The sequence below is a fragment of the Macrobrachium rosenbergii genome, chromosome 11, assembly GCF_040412425.1.
Source record: "Macrobrachium rosenbergii isolate ZJJX-2024 chromosome 11, ASM4041242v1, whole genome shotgun sequence".
In the NCBI taxonomy this organism is placed as follows: Eukaryota; Metazoa; Arthropoda; class Malacostraca; order Decapoda; family Palaemonidae; genus Macrobrachium; species Macrobrachium rosenbergii.
In genome coordinates, this window is record NC_089751.1 from 8075039 (window position 1) to 8094923 (window position 19885).

Sequence of the window (19885 nt, forward strand, 5' to 3'; positions counted from 1 at the left end):
ATAAAGTGGCTCGATAATCTTATCGACGGCAAAAGGGAAAATGTAGTTGCTCAGCATCCTCGCGGGAGAACTCATCAGTGATCACCACCCTTATCTGAATAGTTTTTCTTTACCTGTGCAGGATTCAGGTGTTGTTACGATCATGAGTTAAAACGAAGCAGGACATGTGACGTCAGATCTGGGCCAATCATCGCGTTGATGCTGGCGACGTCACTCCCCGAGAACCAATGAGCTTCACTTGGCGGACTCTGTTTGCGAGCGAGGAGTTCAACACTCAACTCAGCGCCAGTGATATGGTAGCAAGGAGAGAGGAAGGTAGTTACTGTGTTAGTGAATAGTGAAGTTTCGGTTTGTTTTCATACTTTGTGGTAGAGTTGTCTTTTTTGACTCTTTATAATGAAGTGTTACTAAAGTAAAAGTGATTCATGGTGTGTTAATCAGTGACCCAAGGATTTTTATCTAACTGTGGATTATTTAACTTGGACTTTGAATTTAAGGTAAGTTTACGAGTTGTATTTTTATTTTGTCTTACTTATGGGAGGTTTCGAAGGTACTACATTCTGTGCTGGTCTAGGCTGCCCGGCATAATGCGGGCGACGCGTCATAAAGTTTTTAGCGTTCTGCGGCATTTCCATAGGGAATTACTGTAAAAGTGCATCGAATTGGGAATCGATATTGTAAAATAAGCACATTAATCGCCAGCTTCTTAAAGGCTGTCAGTGTTATGTCCTGTCGAGGAGAATTTTGAAGACCCAAGAAAGTCTGCATCTTCTTTTAACCTTAACGCATTTCGGATTCAATAATTTGTTCAGCTAACTAGATATATTTATTTCCATTAACGCTGTTGATTTTGATAATACAAGGTTAACAAGTAACCTGTTTGTCCTAGGATGCTTTTGGCTTCCGCCTGGAGTAGGCTATAGCATTAGCTTGCTCATAATTCCGAGAACTGACGTTGTCAAAGGACTTTTTAGCTATTATATATGTTGACCGGTAAGGCGTGATCAGAAGAAATTCCTGCTTCATTGGTTAATTTCTTGCTAGTGCACTAGCTTCGCAAAAAATCAAGTTGCTTAAACATTTTGATGCTTGAAAATTAATACCGAAGCTGTGTACTGTTGATTATTTTTCTTTAAATACATTTTACTATCGGTACGGACCACAAATTTGGGAATAGGATACATTGATATTTGGTTGTAGTAGACAAAGTTAAGCCCATCTGCATCCTAACTTGCCACGACAATGCTATTCCTACGAAGGATATGCTGGTAATCTGGATTGACGGAAGTTCCTAGGCTTTTTATGTGGAAGGTTATGGGCTAGTTCAAATTCTTATAAATCCAAGTTCTTGCAGATTTTTGTCCTTGTTTTGTGGCGTTTTCGTTATTTGTATTCCATTTTCAAGTTTGATACTGGGTTTATCCGTTAATTACAGGACTTTCTTTGAACTTTGTGTCGTTGATCAACAAGCATCAATCACGAAAGCTAAGAGTATATTGTTTAGCAAACTCGAGCCTAACTTTTGTATGATCGATGTAAACCTTTGCCCTTCCGCGTGTGAAATGAAATTTAAAGTGGTAATGTTTGAGCTTCATTTCCTCAGAAACTCTTGATGCTTGACCTTTTGTTCTTTTGGTGATAAAAATTTGCCATGGAATATTTATAACTGGTTTATTACGTTATATATGATGACAGAAATGGCAGGGATTTAGCCAACAACCCTGGCGAGGGCTCATCAGAATTAACGATTTTTGTCAGGCCAGTCTGCAACCATCGCATAGAAGGGATGATCTATTCACGCTAGAAGAAATATGACTGTACCTGTCCTTAGTTTTTTGTATGCAGGTTAGCCTACTTTATTCCGTAAACCTTTTCGAAATAATTAGTCTTTAGAGATAGTTGAAGATACTGGTTGATTTCATTTATTATTATTATTATTATTATTATTATTATTATTATTATTATTATTATTATTATTGTTGTTGTTTTGAACGAACTAGGTCAGTGGTCGAGGATAGGTGCAACAAACATGTACGTTAAAGGAGATATATGAAAGTTGTGAATAATGTGAGAGATTTTGTCATTAGTCTCTCTCTCTCTCTCTCTCTCTCTCTCTCTGTGTGTGTGTGTGTGTGTGTGTGTGTGTGTGTGTGTGTTTGAATAGCAATATCGTTTGGGTATATTTTTTAAAAGTCATAGCAACTAATTGCATCAGAAAATAGTGAAGGTATTCCATGAAAGTCAGTATACAAAATAGATATATACATGATGCCTATACGTAAGTTTTATGTTTTTTATAAGGTTCTTAAAATTGTTTTATTACATATACGCTTACAAGATTTGGTCTGAAAAAAAATTACATGGGTCTGATTTTCCTTAAATTTTATACTACACTTTGGGTATAGAATTCACAGGATATATCTTCCGAGAAACGTAACTTTCGGAAGTAATGAGATGACTTAGTCTTCGGTACCATTTCTAAGAATTTCCGACAGGTCAAGGATTTCCTTGAAAATAAAAGAGAGAGAGAGAGAGAGAGAGAGAGAGAGAGAGAGAGAGAGAGAGAGAGAATTTTGTTGGAAATTATTTCGGTAAATAAATAACGTTAGATTTATTCTTGGCTGTTCTAGGGTACATGCAAGAAGACTCTGGTCAATTAAAGTGCACAAAATGCTGTTGGTCCAACGCTGGACTGAATGAGGGGCCGTACTCTGAGAACTCTAAAAGCTCTTCGAGTAAACGTGAGGAGGAGAGTTTCCAGCTAAATCCCTCGTTCCCAGTATACATCACAATAAATAACCATGTAACTATTCAAATCCGCAACAAGGATGTTAAATGTGTATTACTGGTGTATTTTTCATCGCTAGGATAGTCGAAGGAGCTGGAGGAAACAATAGCGTATAAAATGCTTTATTGATGGTGGTGAGGTGGACGGCAGGCAACCCTACTAGCCTCGCACCGGGCTCCGTTGTAAACCTTATCCCTGTCTTACCTGTGTACGTAAAATTTTATGATATTGGGTTTATTGAGGCTTATTTTTACACATAAGTTGTCTTTCCTTGCGTACGTTGGTAAGTTTTATTGTTTGTTTTATGATGAATATAAAAAAATGGTATATTTTAATCAATCGCAGTATATTTTTCATATAAAAAATATGGCAACATTACCCACTCCTGGCAGACAGTGTGGCGCGAGAGATGAACCCGCTTAATTGCAACCACAGTGTATGACGCTGGGTTCTTATACATATATTTTTTAAATTTATAAGTAATCTGTTTTAAGACTTCGGTTTATATGAATATATAATGTTTTCTAAAAAAAATTTACGGCACATATTCCGTCAGCGAAAGAGTATATGGAAATTTACACAGTAATCAATAATTGGGTACAGTTCCCCGATTTTTTTTTTCTTTCGTCAGAAGTCAGTGAGCTGTTTTCGTGACTTCTTCAAGTACTCGGGCTGGGACTCGAGTTTCTCGTACCAGTGGTGATGTAGCCTAGTTAATAAATGCTGGCATCTAAGGCTAATTCACATTTCTAAAGCACATCATCTGGTTTTACTCTGTTTGATGCTTCATCCAGCAAAGACTGGAGAAGTGTCAAAATTATTATGAGAGAGAGAGAGAGATGTACACGCAAAGCTGTTAGAGTAATTGTCGCATTTGGGACTGGTTTTTGGTTGTGAATAAGGAATATATTTGCATATAGATAAATACATTTATATATATTTTGTGTTTGTGTTTGTATATATATGTATATAGCCTACATATGCGTGTGTGTGTGTACTTATTTATTTAAAGCTTTTCAAAGTTTCTAGATAATTCACAAAGAATACAATTAGTGTTATGGCAAAATAACGACTTATCAGTGTTTGGATTTTAATTATAACAGACTATTGTAGTTTACGGGTCAGGCATAGTAATTTATTGTAAGAATCTAAAGGAAGTATCGTTTGTATTTAGGCAATGCCATTTTTGCTGGTTTTTCTGTATTACCTTTTGCTGTTAATGTATCCCACCGTTTTCTTTGCTAGTGTTCCAAGTTATTGACTGATTTCATGAATTTAATTGACTAACCAAGTCTGCTCTGGGTTTATATCCTAATTTCCAACATTTTCTGTTGGGGGCAAGTTTTAAGATGGTTGCATGATGGGAGGTATCATCAGTTTGTTTGTTTATGGATTCTGATTGAATCCGATCCTATATTTTTGAACGACTTATCCTATTTAGTATTTATTTGAAGTCTGTTTCTTATCATGCTTTAGTAACTAAGTGTACTAAGCATTAAATAAAAAAAGTACAAGAAAAGATTATTTTTACAGAAAATTATTTGTTCTTGTCCACGTTATCATTCCCCTTCAAATAGTGTAGTTAGCCTAATCTACATCAACATAAAATGACTTGTAAAATATATGAATGCATTTTCGTCCAGTGAAAGATTATCATTAATTTGCACATTGCTTTTAATAATGTTTTCACGATCTAAATTGCATTGCTATCTTCTGGAGTTTCACATTTAGCCTAATAGATGGAAGTGGCTACGTTGATCCCTCGTGAAAGAAGTTGGGTGTAATATGTTCTGGTCCTGTAGACGATGTGTCTACCTGGTACTTGCCCTAATACCTTTGTATGGTTCTCTAGGAGTTATCCGACTGTGAATTACCATTTCCCAGCCTTTGTCGTCGTTCTCCGGTTCGTTCCCAACGAAATTTTAATTAACTATTCTGTCTGTTACCACTGGTAGCTTTAAATCCTCGTTCTGCTCTTCGAAATCCATTCTAGTTTCTGTTAGGCTTAAGAAGGCTTTAGCTATTTCTAACTCCCGTTAATTGGCAGCCATAAGTTCGTATGCTAAGTCCTTTTATCTTACTGGCCTTTATTGGAAGGTTATTTACTGCTGTTGATCAAAAGACGATGAACGGCCTCCTGATTCCTCACGTTAAAAACCTAATATCCAGTTAGAAAGTTGCCTCAAGTCATTATAAGTTCATAAATTAATATCCGTAGGGCACCATATCGAGTTTCCCTTTGAAGTGCTGTTTTTGTTTTCTAATCTACTTGGTGTGTATTTTTTGTATCTTTTATTCTCATATTGCTGGTTTAATATACCGTAATAATAATAAAGGAAAATGCTAGTCTAGTTTCTGTTTGTATGATGTAGTTCGTGAAAGGACATGAGCCTAAATAGGCCACATCGTTTAGATGTTTGCTTCAAAGCTTGGTGCCTGTCGTTTTCTACAATTAGCCTAGGCTATGTTGTTATTCCTAACCGGGGGAAATTTTAATAGGAATTTTTTTGAAACTTTGTTGCGAGATTTTTTTCGTCATTGGGTGCAGAAGTTGTGGATCATCTGGCTGTTATAAGACACTGACTTCGCTCAAATACTGTAAGTTATGTACATTGTTCTTCATGTACTCCTTACAAGGTCACGAATTTTAAAAATGTTCTTTTATTTATAAGTTAGCTTATTCTTATTTAGCTCCTCAAGATATCTTACAATCAGAAACTGGGAGTTTTGTCTCTTTACAGGAGATGAGAGGCTGCGTTTGCTAGAAATTTCATGCAAGTGGACACCCAGGTCTCAGCAGATTGTTAAAGTTCTTCACACTACCCCCCCCCCCTTTTTTCAGTTTTCTGTAAAAGAAAACTACCGGTATTTGCAAGTTTTGTCTGTCCGTCCGCACTTTTTATGTCCGCCCTCAGATCATAAAAACTACGGAGGCTAGAGGGCTGCAAATTGATATGTTGATCATCCACCCTCCAATCATCAAACATACCAAATTGCAGCCCTTTCGACTCAGTATTTTTTATTTTATTTAAGGTTAAAGTTAGCCATAATCGTGCTTCTGGCAGCAATATAGGACAAGCCACCACCTGCCGTGGTTAAAGTTTCAAGGGTCGCGTCTCATATAGCATTATACCGAGACCACCGAATGATAGTTCTGTTTTCGGTGGTGGTCTTGATAATACGCTGTACAGAAAATTCCATTACGCCGAAGAAACTTGGGCGCATTTTTTACTTGTTTTTTTTTCTCCACATTAATGTGAGTGGAAGTCGTGTTTTCCATTGCTATCTCAGAGAATTATTTCATTCCCAGTCAACACAGTGACGCTGTTCTACCTGGCTATTATTGTAGCTCAGGTTTTGATGTGGATGACCCAAGTCGAGCATCATTTTACCCTTAGGTCTTCATGACGTTTCCATTGTTAGTCTTCGTGAACCTGCGGTCACTTCATGTCAACAGAACCACGCACAGTCGAAATTGCACACTAGAGCCTCCTTTCGATAATAGCTTGTTCATCAAGAAATGCAAATGTGGTGTTGCTTCATATGCGCCGAGGGAGAGGAGACTGGCATGTCTTGGTGCCAAAGGAAGGTCAGGCTGATGCTGTTTAACATACAAATAAACAAGCATATACTGTTCAGAACATATCGGCTTTAGTAAAGTTTGGTTTTGCTGCTCGTCTGACAGTGTGTGAAATTATCTTGCTTTAGAGCTTGTCCTTAACCAACACCTTTTTTTTTTCAGTCAGAAAAGGAACAGCTTCGACACATCTACAAATGTTTTCCATCATTATGTTAACCAATATGAACTTTAGAGTAGGTAACTCTTCGTTGACAAATAGTCAAGTCACGTTTGACATGTATTGTTTCACGAGCTGAATAAACTTTTTTTTTTTATCTCGAGAGTCTTAATGTCTCGTGTTGAATCGAGACTCTCTTCATCTGGTTTATTGATCTAAGGACTCGTGCTTTTTCATTAAATTTGGGTTGTTGGAATGTTGAGAAGTTCTTATCTAGCCCGGCATTATCATTCTGAGAGTGAACTTTGTGTTCGAGTTAGAAATAAAAAAAAAAAGAGACTGGATTTTTTTCTTAAGGTGACCAAATCTTGGCCAGTGCAGAAGAGATTTGCCGTATGACTGTAACTACATATTAATAACTGTAGCTTAGTGGATTTTATCTTCAGATTTTACTTATAGATTTAAAAAACGGATCAGAGTTTGCTACTCGATTTCTGGCTTGCTTTTTCAGTTAGGGTATGCTGTATTCTGGTACTTATAGGCTACTGTAGTTCGGTGTTGTTAGACAGTAGTAGTTTATTTTTAATCTCTGCTCCCGATGTCAAATGGAGCCTATTATTGTAAGGGCTGAGTCTTGTTAATTCTTTTTCTTTTTTACGAGCTTGAAAGGGCTGGATGGGCTTGGTGGGCCAGTGGAGGAAAAGCGGTAACTGGATCGCATTTAACCTTTTACCACCGTTATTCGCTGCTCCGATTTCATTCCTTCTTTTTTTCCTCCTCCTTTTTGTAAAGTGAAGTTCTGAAAGGGAAATGTGAGTTTTATTTCTTGCCTTGTGTTCTCTCCATGCCAGTTCTGTTGGCAGCCTCATATCATGTTCGGTATGGGGACTATTATTCTTTTTCTCTCGTCTCTCTTTCTCGCTCTCGTGCTGGATGTTGCGAGAAGAAGACCCTGTAATCACCCAGCCAGAGCCTTTTGTTGTTTCCCAATTTGGAAATGAAATGGCTAAGTGAAAGCAATTGCCATAGGTGGTTAAGTGTAAATGGTAGCTGAGCTCGCATCGGGTGTTAATTGGGGTTTAGTTTGGGTAGGCTTCCATCCGGAAAGAGCTGCTGGAAGTGGCCGGTGTCGTTTTTACCGCTATTGAAATAAGCTGCAATTGAATTCAGGCATTTGTTAGATCCCTTTTTATATGACTTCATTAGTAAATGTAAAGGTTTTTGAAATAAATTCTGAAAATGTGTTTCAGGCTTTGCCGTGTTGATGGTGTAGCTTTACTGTTTACTGTTTTAAGTTGGTTTCTTTACCAGGTCTCATTTTCATCAAAGACGCTCAGTATGAACCTCACTCTATATTCACTTTTATTTTTTGTAATTACATTCTTCGAATCACACTCGATATTCCATAGACTCGTCACATCTTACATATCACAACTCTCCACCACGGGAAATCTGTTTCTTATTGAAAGTGTCAATATCCTATATCATAGAGTAAATGCCTTTACTCGTATTCCTCCATTTATAATCAGCCTTAAGACAATTAGCCTACCGTAGCATAGCAGTTAATTCTCGCCGCCCTTAGCCTAGGCTAACTGGGCTACCTCGTTATTCCTTCATGTCATGCACACGGAATATAGGCATACTCGTAATAATATGTAGCCGATATGAATCTCAAGGCGTCTGGCCAGATGATTCAAGTTTTACCCGAGGCTGTGAATGATATTGCGATAGCATCTTGGTTACACCATGTTATAGAATCCAATGTAGCGAAAGCATAACGAGTGCCCTCCAAAAAGCAACTGTGACATGGTTAGATTGAGGTTACGATGGCCCTCGAGCAGCGGTCAGAGTTGGTCAGTTGCAATAGAACGCACCTGATTGTGTGACCATGATCTTTTAAGTTTGTAATGTCAGCAGCGAGTACTTGATTTTACGGTTTGCGGACTAGTTACTTCACTTGATCGGAGACTGAGGGTTGGGGGGAGGCGAGTGGGACTACAAGGTTTTCGTAATTTTGTCTTAGAAACTTGAATCGATTATAAGCTGTGTTGATTAGTTATGCAAACGACAGGAGTCGACAGATGTTCCTTAATATCACAGTTATCGAAGGTACAAGGGACTTTGCTGCTGGTTTTTTTTTATGGTACTGTAGGCCTAATCGATCTTTTTAGAGAGCGAGGATGAACTCTAGCAGATTGCCAGAAGATTGGTGACATTTGGTTAAAAAAAAAAAAAAAATATATATATATATATATATATATATATATATATATATATATATATATATATATATATATATATTGGAAACACGCTTGGCGAAGGCTGCGCATGAGTAACCGTTCATGAACACGACCACAATGCAATAACCTAACTGTACCCCAGATAAGAAGCTCGACAAAGACAGGGCGCCAAGGACATGTGAAATAGTCCAGTTGCATGTTGATCTTGTTAGCCTTATGAATGGCAATATAGTACAGTACACAAAGTTTACGAACATTTCTTTGTTCAGATTTTGATACTAATGATATCATTGCGCATGCGTTGTTATTTTCAGATATTTCTGGTCTTAAGAGTTAACTTTTTGACATTGATTTTAGAATCTGAAATTAGGGTAATATTAATAAAAGGCTTGATTTTTATGGTATAGAAAAAAAATGCGAGCAGTGTCATTAGCTTGTAACAGAACTGTCTGTCGTAAGTCATCTTGCTTTGATTCTAATGAGGATAAAATGTTTAAAATAAATTGTTTTAGCTTTAAAGAAAAAACTTTCTTTTTTATTACTTTTAAAGCAAGTACTTTGGTTGCTTTCTTTTTTTGGTACCTTTAAAGTAAGTATTTTGATTTCTATGTGAATAACAGGTATGGCCTACGACATGATATCACGTCATACAAAATATAACAAAGGAGGGGTGTTGAGCACCCTTGACTACGATAGCATTGTTTTGCCTTAAATCCTTAATCCATTGACGAGGATATGGTTTACATGTCTTTCCTAACCTCGAGTTATACTGAGAGAGAGAGAGAGAGAGAGAGAGAGAGAGAGAGAGAGAGAGAGAGAGAGAGAGAGAGGAGCGGGGTTTTTTTTTTGTCGTCTTTACGCCCATTTCCCATGGGTCTATCCAGTGATGTAAGATGTAAGATTTTAATCCCTCAAGGTCTCGCTTTCTATTGGTTAGGCATTCGTAGTTGTGAAAGTGAATGAAAATCTGTAAGAGGCGATTTTGAGGAACTAGAAGCAATAGATTTTTGGGAAAAAATGTCAGGTTCATTGAGAAGCGAACAGAGACTGTAGGAGTAAACTTAAAGGTCACTTGATTGTGTGGCTGGTTTTCCTAGGCTGGGAAGCTGTACGGGTTTGAGCTTGGGCTGCAGACGGCCCATTAAAAAAACATAAAAAATACCCAGATTTTGATTAAGATCACTCCTTATTGGTATAAAGTATGTCGTATGATTTAAAACTGTAGGCCTAATCTTCAGACCTTGTAAGTCTTGTAAGGACCCTCATGGAACTAAGGTTTTAAAGTATACATGTAAATATTCGTGTTTCTTAATGCACATGTTTGATATCACATATCAGAGGAACTTGTGCGTCAAGTTTAAATATAAAATTTTAACAAGACGCGTTGCACAAGTTTATGCCCTTTTACATTTGGTTATGAAAGTTCTGGTGGTGGAGAATTCATCATATTCCTCACCTTTTAAGGCTTTGTGTTTATGTCCACTGAATGTTTAAAGCATATTGCTAACCTGAATTTGCTTTGTGTGTATGTGTGTGTGTTTGTGTGTATATCTGTGGCTATTATATACCTGCCACTAATCGTCGTGTGACAAATCGATTTTAAGAACTTGAGTACGTATAAAATACATAGGCTATGTATTATGGTGTGTGAGTGTATATATACATATATACATAAATATGTATATATATGTATAGGCTATATACATACATATGTATATATGTATGTATATATACACATAATTGTATATATATATACTGTATGTATATATATATAATATATATATATATATATATATATATATATATATATATATATATATATATATATATATATATATATATATATATATCCGTATTTTTCTAAATATCACTACAGAGTATAACATTGACAGCCCTGTGCCCCAAATATTTGGCGAGCCTCACAGTATGCAGAACTGGAAGAATAACTTCATTCGCTTCTATTCTCTTTCCTGGCATCCCCAAAAAATTAAAAACGTGGTTGCTGTTGGCCTTAGGATAAGAGGCTCATTTGCCATTAATGGAAATTTCCTGTCATCAGATCTACAGCCCTTAAATCTGAACCCTAAACCATTAGTACCGTACTTCAAAAGGGCTGCAGTGTCTAGGCTGTACTGTATAAGACTGACATGAGGTACAAGGCTGGTGTTCGCCTTCAAGAGAGAGGTACCTGCTGGCCATAAAGGGTGCATTTCCCATCCCAGAGGGGACAATAGCCCTTCTCTGCCTCAGGGTGTGATGCATTAGGATCTTAAGCTATAGGTACTTGAATATACTGTACTCCAGAATGCGTGGGTTTTCATTGAGACAACTCTCCTTTTGGAATTGTAGTGTGGATGTTGAGTTCAGTTGAACGAAATAAGAAGTTGAGATGAACTGCCTGCATGTTATTTGTAACAGTGAAACTGAAAGGGCGAAGAATGAGTGACACAGAGGAAATGATAGAAAGGTTGGAAGAGGTGAGTGTATTTTAATATGGTTTGGTCATGTGGGAAGAATGGAATGTGATTAGTTTCTTGTCCTAATGTAAGAAGTTTTAGGAGGAAGGAAGAGTTATGACTTAGGAGGTGGAAGAGGTATTGGACATTTTGTATCCAGTACGCATGAAGTTTGTCTCTTTATTAATAGGCTATATGAAGCAACTAGCATGGAAGATTTCTACACCATTGTTTCATCCATAATTCAGTTGATTGATATGGTTTTTCTCTGAAGTGAGTGTTACTAGGGAAAATGGATTTAATGTTAATTACACACACACACATATATAGATAGATAGATAGATGGATAGATAGACACACACACACACGATCAAACGGATAAGAGCAGGAATGTTATGAGTCACCGAACCGAATTTTGTTTTATTCCAGCGCATGAATAAGCTAAACGCCTTGCTCATCTGATCTGTTATACTATATATATATATATATATATATATATATATATATATATATATATATATATATATATATATATATATGTATCTATATATATACATACATACATACTCATGACACACACACACACACACACACACATATATATATATATATATATATATATATATATATATATATATATATATATATATATATATATATATAAATATATATTTTGCTTCAAGCTCTGTGGTATAACACGTAATGAGTTTGCTTCATGTCGCTTGTAGACACACTAAATACATAACGAACTATGTAAATTATCTCACTTATTACGTCTACAGACTGGCGACTCTTTAAGTCACAGCTGTGTATTCGGTGAAACACGAAGCTGTTAGCAGCTGTGTCGGCGTTAGTGGGCAGTAACCTAGACAGCGGGCAGTGATGATCGTCTGCCACTGCTACTGCTACTGCAGGGGTCACTGACTTTGATCTGGTATGGATTTTGGTGTTTCGGAATGAGGTCTAGCAGATTGGATCCGCTTGTCTTGGACCGCCTCTGCGCCGGGCCACCGAGATTCGGCCTTTTTATCTTTCTCGCCCAGAAATGGTAAAGTGTCTGGCCTGTTTCTCACGTCGGTATTTATTCGAAATCCTCGGCCTGTATTTTTAGTGTTTCTGTCTTTCCCAGTTTTTCTCAGACTACTAGTATAAGTTTGATTCATTTTTTTTACTGTGCTACGTCAACAAAATACAAGCAGCAGCCCACAGGCACGTTATTCATAATGTAGTTTAGGATATAGGCTAACCCATACATTTTATATATTCATGTATGCCAAGACTCCTACTTAGGCCTAGTCTTAACTCATCTTGCCCCACAAAAACCACCTACAACCTTTGAGCATCACCTTCGCCACGACCTACAAACATTGCACACCCAGCATCCTGCCCCATACGCCCTTCCGGATCATACAGGTGATGGAACTCCTCCGGTGACCCATAAACCCTCGATCACTTACACCATCTCGGCCGCCATCGCCAACGAAACGTTTTGAAACGCCTACGTAAACTCTCAGAATTCCCGGTGCTGGCGCTCTTTTGCTGACGTAACGGTTCCGAACTAAATAAGGCAGGTTGACCCTTCACGCATCAGGGCAGACAGGTGAAACGTATTGTGGTCACCTTTTTCATGGGAGTTGCAATTGGCAGTCTTTTTGCGTGTGAAGGTGGCATCACCGAAGCCAGCTATTCTTTTTGCAGGGCGCGAGGCGGGCATTAGCCTTTTTATTCAATTGTTAACTGTTCATGGCTGAGTGCTGCCATTTTTTACCTGGGCGGGATGACTTCGCTAAACGAAAACGGGAGGTGCTGCATAGACTTGCTCCATTTGCAACTGCCGTGACAGGAACCTTGAAACCGTCAACGAATATTAGCAAAATGGAACAGTACTATTTGCTTGTAGTACCACAAACGGCATCACAAACGACAGCTCTCACACACGCACACATACAGAAACACACACACACACACATACAGAGAGAGAGAGAGAGAGAGAGAGAGAGAGAGAGAGAGAGAGAGAGAGAGAGAGAGAGAGAGAGAGATTCGCTTAGAATATGAAATGCTGTAGTTCACAAAGTCACACTTGTCAGTTGGTGGCATCAGAGGTAGAGGTGTGGTTTAAATGCTACTGACCTGCTCTCATGTCAGCTGATTCAGTCGAATCCTTATTCTCTGAAAAACGAATTTCATCCATGTAGTAGTAGTAGTAGTAGTAGTAGTAGACTGGGATATTTTTGAAAAGAAAAATGATGTGTTATATAAAGTAAGATATCCAAATCAAAGGCTGTGAAATGTGGTAATTAATAGGTCTACCCGTACCAAATTGTTATATAATTTTGTAAAGTTAGGCACACTAGTATTTTGTAAATTGATTCTGTCCCAGTAGGTATTATCCGCGTTTAGTTGACAGATATTAAATTTTTTATACCTAAGACTGTTATTTAAACATCTTGAAGGGTTGTGTAAGCTGGTTGAATAAATCTGATTGTAAAACCACAGGGTGCATCTGAAAGATTACATTCGAGTGGTTTTGCTTCAAAGTAGCTCTAGCTTTTTGTGAGACTTACTGCCCCGTAAAAAAGGATATCCGTTTTTACATTTAAGTTTGGGCTCATTTCAGTACGATATCTGGGCCGTGACCGGAAGTACATGACAGTATGTCCTCTTGACTGCATGCTTCATGCATCACATTCCTGTTAACCATAGTGTAGAGTCGGTGAGCTGAAGAGTGTGTTGGTTGGTTCCCTGGATTTTTCCGTCCACCTCAATTTCCTTACACTTTTGTGTTCCCATTGTTCTGCCCTGTGATCTGACACTGTTTCAGATGTATGCTTGTAACTTCATAATTACCCTGTTTTGCTTGCCTGTCTGTTGAGTGTCCCCCTGAAGAAATAACAAAGAAATAAAAGAAAAAAAGCTAGTGTGCGCTTTGTTGCTGATATAGCCTAACCGAGGGAGTGGATCGTGACCGAGCCTTTGTGTAGAGTCGATCAGATTGCTAATTACTGTCATGCCGGTTCGCAGGACCCTTACCTCTTTATGGCTTTAGCAACTCCCTGTCTCGTGATCCGCACGGTAGATTCTGGGGGCGGGATGGCTTGTTTGTTTCTGTTTTCATCGTTTGCTTGGCTTGTTTGGAAAGCAAACACTGTTTTCCTCCGTCATGTTCCGGCATGGGTGTTGCTTATACGAATGAGATGTTAAATAGTGAGTGGGAATGTGTTTAATTGTCAGTGATGATTATTAAGCTTGAGCATATATATATATATGTATTTAGTTGATTGGGCATGTCGTGATTAAGCGAATGTATGTAGCAGATGAATAAACGCTGCCAGTTTATTACCTTAAGAAATAGTTAGCACCGTTCGTAGGATACTTGAGGCATGTAATCTGGATGATTGCTGTGCGGCCAGTGAAGCAGTATTTTCGTAAAATGCAATTAGGCTAATAACAGTAATAAATGTTTTTAATTGTCATAGAAGTAGTCTTGTACTTCTTTTTGCAAGTTATGGCGTTAATTGTTTTTACATGTTAGTGGGTTAATGTGAAATTAAACTTAATGAGTAGTATAAAAAGTAAAACTTGACCACTGTGATGGATGACTATTGGTAACTGACTGAGTTTTCGAAGCACTGGATACATAGGCCTATTTGAGAGAGGGGTTCTTAGTCGAATCCGAAGCTGTTGTGTAGCTCATGCAGTTGAAAAGATCGCGATTGGGCATTCGCACGTTGTTTTGTGATCATAATGGGCAGTGACCCGTGCTGGCCCTCCCATACCACCTGCTGAACATAGCTGCAGTTCAGTGTTTGGAGAAAGTGGCATTTGTAGCCCATCGGGTACTTCGGTAGAACCCCGGCGACTTTTTATTCGCGCGCTCTTTTCCTTCTGAGGCCTGTCTATATTCTTAAGGAAGAGAGAGAGAGAGAGAGAGAGAGAGAGAGAGAGAGAGAGAGAGAGAGAGAGAGAGAGAGAGAGAGAGAGAGAGCGCGAGCTCGTACCAAAAGTGAATCTGTTTTTAGGAGAGATTTGCCCCTCCGCACAGTTATATACCCATCGCTGCTCTCTGGGCATTTCGACATTGGCTGCTTTCTACCTAGGTGAAAGTTCTTACAGCGTTTAGGATATAGCGTTAGGGGCATAAGACACTAGGGGCTACATCTGAATTTGTGTACTATACGAGAGAGAGTTAACTTAGGCTATACCTATATCCGATTATCTTTGTACTAACACGGCCCATTTCCTCATAAGTATGCGTTCATTAAGCGTTGTATGTTCATCAGCACTCGCATAATATGGGTTGTTTGCAGCACAGATTTTTTAAAGCAAAGTCAGTACATGCACGTATGTATATATGTATATATATATATATATATATATATATATATATATATATATATATATATATATATATATATATATATATACACACATACACACTCATTAGTGTCGATTAGAAGCTGTGTAGGCCATTCCGGTTCCAAAATCGAGCTTATCGTCTTCTGCTGCCTTGGTAACGTGCTTAGCAAGATATCCATGCAGGAAGCTTCAGACGAAGCTTTTGTGGAAGTTTGCACTTTTCACCCTTTGCAGTTATTGTGATGACGACGTCCAAATTGCTGTTACTGGTAGCATAAAGCTCTTACTTAGGACACCTAAGGGGAAACTGAGATTGATCTCGTCATCAGATTATTAATGCCTTCTAGCAAACATGGTCTGTGTTGCCATGCAGTTGTTCACGACGGTCTTTTACGGCTTTGCCTTTGCTTTTGCCTTATGTTTAGGATGACAAAAGCAACCGAGTTTCATGTATATTGGAAAATAATTCGTCCTAGTGGCTGTTTTATTTTTTTATTAAGAAAAAGTCATTGTTTTAAGAAACGGACGGACCCTTTCCTTATTTTCTTAACATGAACGAAATGGTAACACCGATCAGCTTTGTACCGTTTGTCTTGGAGTTCTTGCTCGCTCGTGGGTAATGGTAGCCTAGTCGCCCTAGTTGCCCTTCAAGATTTTCTTGCATTTATAGATCAAAGACTATCATTTCTCCCCCCCCCCTTTTTTTTGTTCCTTTTTAGTTTTCTGTAAAAGAAAACTATTGAGATGGCTAATTGTCTGTCCGTCCGCACTTTTTCCTGTCCGCCCTCAGATCTTAAAAATTAATGAGGCTAGATGACTGCAAATTGGCATGTTGATCATCCACCCTCCAATCATCAAACATACCAAATTGGAGCCTTCTAGCCTCAGTAGTTTTTATTTTGTTTAAGAGTAAAGTTAGCCATGATCGTGCGTCTGCCACCGCTGTAGGTGCCAACAACACAGGCCACCACCGGGCCGTGGGTGAAAGTTTTTTGGGCCACGGCTGAGAGTTTCCTGGGCCGTGGCTGAGAGTTACATAAAGCCTTGTACGCTGTACAGAAAAATCGATTGCGCCGAAGAAACTGCATCGCATTTTTAACTTTTTTTTTTGGGGGGGGGAATCGGTAATTCTGTGTCTTTGGGGTGAAATTTCCCCACGGCGATAGCCTACGCGAATATCGAATTTTTGGTCTTCTTTCTGAGTGGCCCCTGAGAATCGCTTTTGCCTTTGTTGTAGTGTCAGTCTTTAGGGATGTACAGTCTACCTGTAGAGAATCTCTCTCTACGCCAAGTAATTAACCAGTCGTCAGGTATGATGATCTACAGTGAATTGAAGATCTCGAGGTAAGCAACGCGTCGGATAGGGAAGAGTTCTTATATCTAAATGATTTCACAATAGACAGTAGAGTGACTTTTAGGGCCTCCATTTTTTAACGAGAGAAAGGCGAAGAACATGTTGGAGAAACTTCTCGGGCCTTATGAAATATAATCAGTCGTATAATACGCAAGGTTCTTTGGCTTTGCTAAGGTCCATTATCATTTCACCTTTCAGAATTTCAGGGTCAGTCCCGTGTAGGCTATCTCAAGAGGACAGTTACTGCCCGCAGAGATAGAAATTTATCTTGAGAGAACGGAATAGCGTTAGAGATAGAGAAAGTCCTTTCAGTATTTACTTTCACTCAGGTATAAAACCAAAGATTTACAGTTATAGTATTTGGTTTAGAAAGATTTAACATTATTTTTACCCACCGGTATAGTATTTGGTTTAGAAAGATTTAACATTATTTTTACCCACCTGTATGTAAGTATGCAAAGTACATAATTATCTTTTTGAAATACATCAAGTAGTGAGCGGCTAAAACATACACGTGTTGTACACGAGGGGAAGGGAAATAGTGTAAAAAAAATGAATGTTTCAAGGAACAGTTTGAATAACATTTGCGTATATATCAGTTGCAGACTTGAAGTTTATGGCCATGTTCCTAGTCTCGTCCGTTAATAGTTGCTACAGGGGGTCTTGTGATGTACGGTGACGCCTGGAAGATACATCGGTGCTCGTATTGTACGTGTGTACGTACACCACGAAGGTTTTTTCCTCTTTTCCCTAAGTATTTACCGATATGATTTAATTAAAAAAACTTCAGTGGTTGCATTTTACGGTATGTAGCCTAATTAGTATGGAGACGACAGCTAAAACTTGACTGACTCTCTCTCTCTCTCTCTCTCTCTCTCTCTCTCTCTCTCTCTCTCTCTCTCTCTCTCTCTCTCTCTCGGGTTATTAGACACGTGAGGTAGCGTTCATGTCGGTAAATATTCAGAAGCTTTGTGAAAGTGAAGGACATTGAAATGAACTTTTAACTCTCCAACAGTTATTGCGATGTTTAGGATTCTAAATCGAGAATTTTCATGGTGTGTGTAATTCCTGTAACAAATCCCTTCCTGCTTTACATTTTGTTAACGTAAGGAATTTTATCATTTCCTACAAAAGACGATACCTTTTTCGGTCTTGTCTAGTGAAGACCAGTCACTTTGGGTCCGGCTTCTTTTACAAGACTGGAAGAAGAGGACGACCCGGTTGGAGTCGCTCCTTGAGCAACAAAGGACTGTAGCCTACTTCTTTCGACTTTATCATTTTTAGTACGGTACTTCGCTCTTAAGATTGGGTCATGGTCAAACAGTTAGGCTATTTCTTTTCATATGTGCTTTAAAGTCGTAGACGTGGGAAAATATTTTTCACATATAAGGAAATATTATGGTTATTTTTATTATGTATGCCTGTATATGTATTTTTTTTAAAAGAAAACAAGGGCTTGTTTTATTTTACTTGCATTTACATTGCTGTAGCAGACTTAGTCTTTGAATATTTTATATGTAAAAAACTGGCCCTCTTGTTTTTCCCAGTGTAAGTTATGATAATAGAACGGGAAATCTTTTCCAGTTTGGTTATGACTTAACATTCCTTGTAGGTGTCAAGATTACATTTATTAAAAAACGTCTTTTTTTTTAAGTTTCCTTCTTTGGAAGTTTTCCGTGGATTAAGGCTTAACTGCAAATTGGATGTAATGGCAAACTCATGCATATGCAGATTGGTCATGAGACTTTTTCTCTTCTCTTGTACTTCACTTCGTACCATTTTATCATCATCCGCCCACGCTTTTATTTTTTTGCATTTTTATGTTTCTCATTGTTTCGGTTGTTTTCTGGTGTAGCCTATGTTCTTTAGTTGTGCTTGGGACTGGTGTGACTGAGGGAAGTTAAGTATATCTTAGTTTAACCAGACCACTGAGCTGATTAACAGCTCTCCTAGGGCTGGCCCGAAGGATTAGACTTATTTTATGTGGCTAAGAAGCAATTGGTTACCTAGCAACGGGACCTACAGCTTATTGTGGAATCCGAACCACATTATGACAAGAAATGAATTTCTATCACCAGAAATAAATTCCTCTAATTCTTAATTGGCCAACCGGAGACTCGAACGCTGGGCCAACAGCGTGTTAGCGGAGAGCTCTAGCCACCCCTACAATGAAGAACTGTGACCGAGGGAAGGCTAAGGTTGGTTGTGTTGAAGGTTCGGACACGAACTTTGGCTTTGGGTTTGTTGGTGAGTACATATCCGTGACAGGTGCTTTATAACCCCCCCCCCCCTAGTCTTTTTAGCAAAAGGGCTTCTTGCCAAGAAGACGAGGAATATGGAAGTTTCAGTCGTAGCCCGGGTGGGGTTGCTGGAGTCTTACCTCTCTATGGGGGCCTACGTAAACCCATTAGTGGTTGGAAATAAATATCCTCTATGTCTTCAACGATTTATTGTTGAGTCTGAACGTGCATCTCTTTTCAAACGAAAGGTTGTTGGTACTGTAGGTGAACGTTAGCCTGGAGATTTGGGACCTAATGTCAAGTGGTAGTGCGATTATTATCGAGTTCCGCCCAATGGGATAACATGTAATTTTCCATCTTGAAAAAAAATAAAATGAAAAAATGTTGACTTGAAGGTAATTTGAAATCGTTCAGCAATTTGGTAAGATTTGCTAATTACGTAAGCCGTAAGCGAGAGGTTTTGTATTTGGTTATTATGGAGATCTAGGCCCTCTAATTGGATGCACTAAATCAGTTAATATGAAACTAATGGGGTGACAGCTTAGGTTTGTGCTTTGCGACAAGACGTTTTGCCTGAGTTCATTAACACAATCTCTCTCTCTCTCTCTCTCTCTCTCTCTCTCTCTCTCTCTCTCTCTCTCTCTCTCTCTCTCTCTCTCTCAGGAGCGAACAATAATCACTATTTCCTTGAGTTCCATACTGTCGCATAGGTAC

At 38.5% G+C, this 19885-nt stretch overlaps 1 protein-coding gene across 5 annotated transcripts in view; it reads left to right on the plus strand.

Moving 5' to 3' along the window:
• The first annotated feature begins 243 nt into the window (after positions 1–243).
• Positions 244–19885, plus strand: part of LOC136843119 (semaphorin-1A-like) — a 427461-nt gene continuing 407819 nt past the window's right edge. For 2 of the 5 annotated variants that reach the window (XM_067111155.1, XM_067111156.1), the window contains exon 1: positions 288–497. The gene's annotated coding sequence lies outside the window, so the exon portion shown is untranslated. Of the gene's footprint in view, positions 498–19885 lie in introns of all 5 variants that reach the window. The other 3 variants (XM_067111151.1, XM_067111154.1, XM_067111152.1) reach the window with 3 other exon arrangements.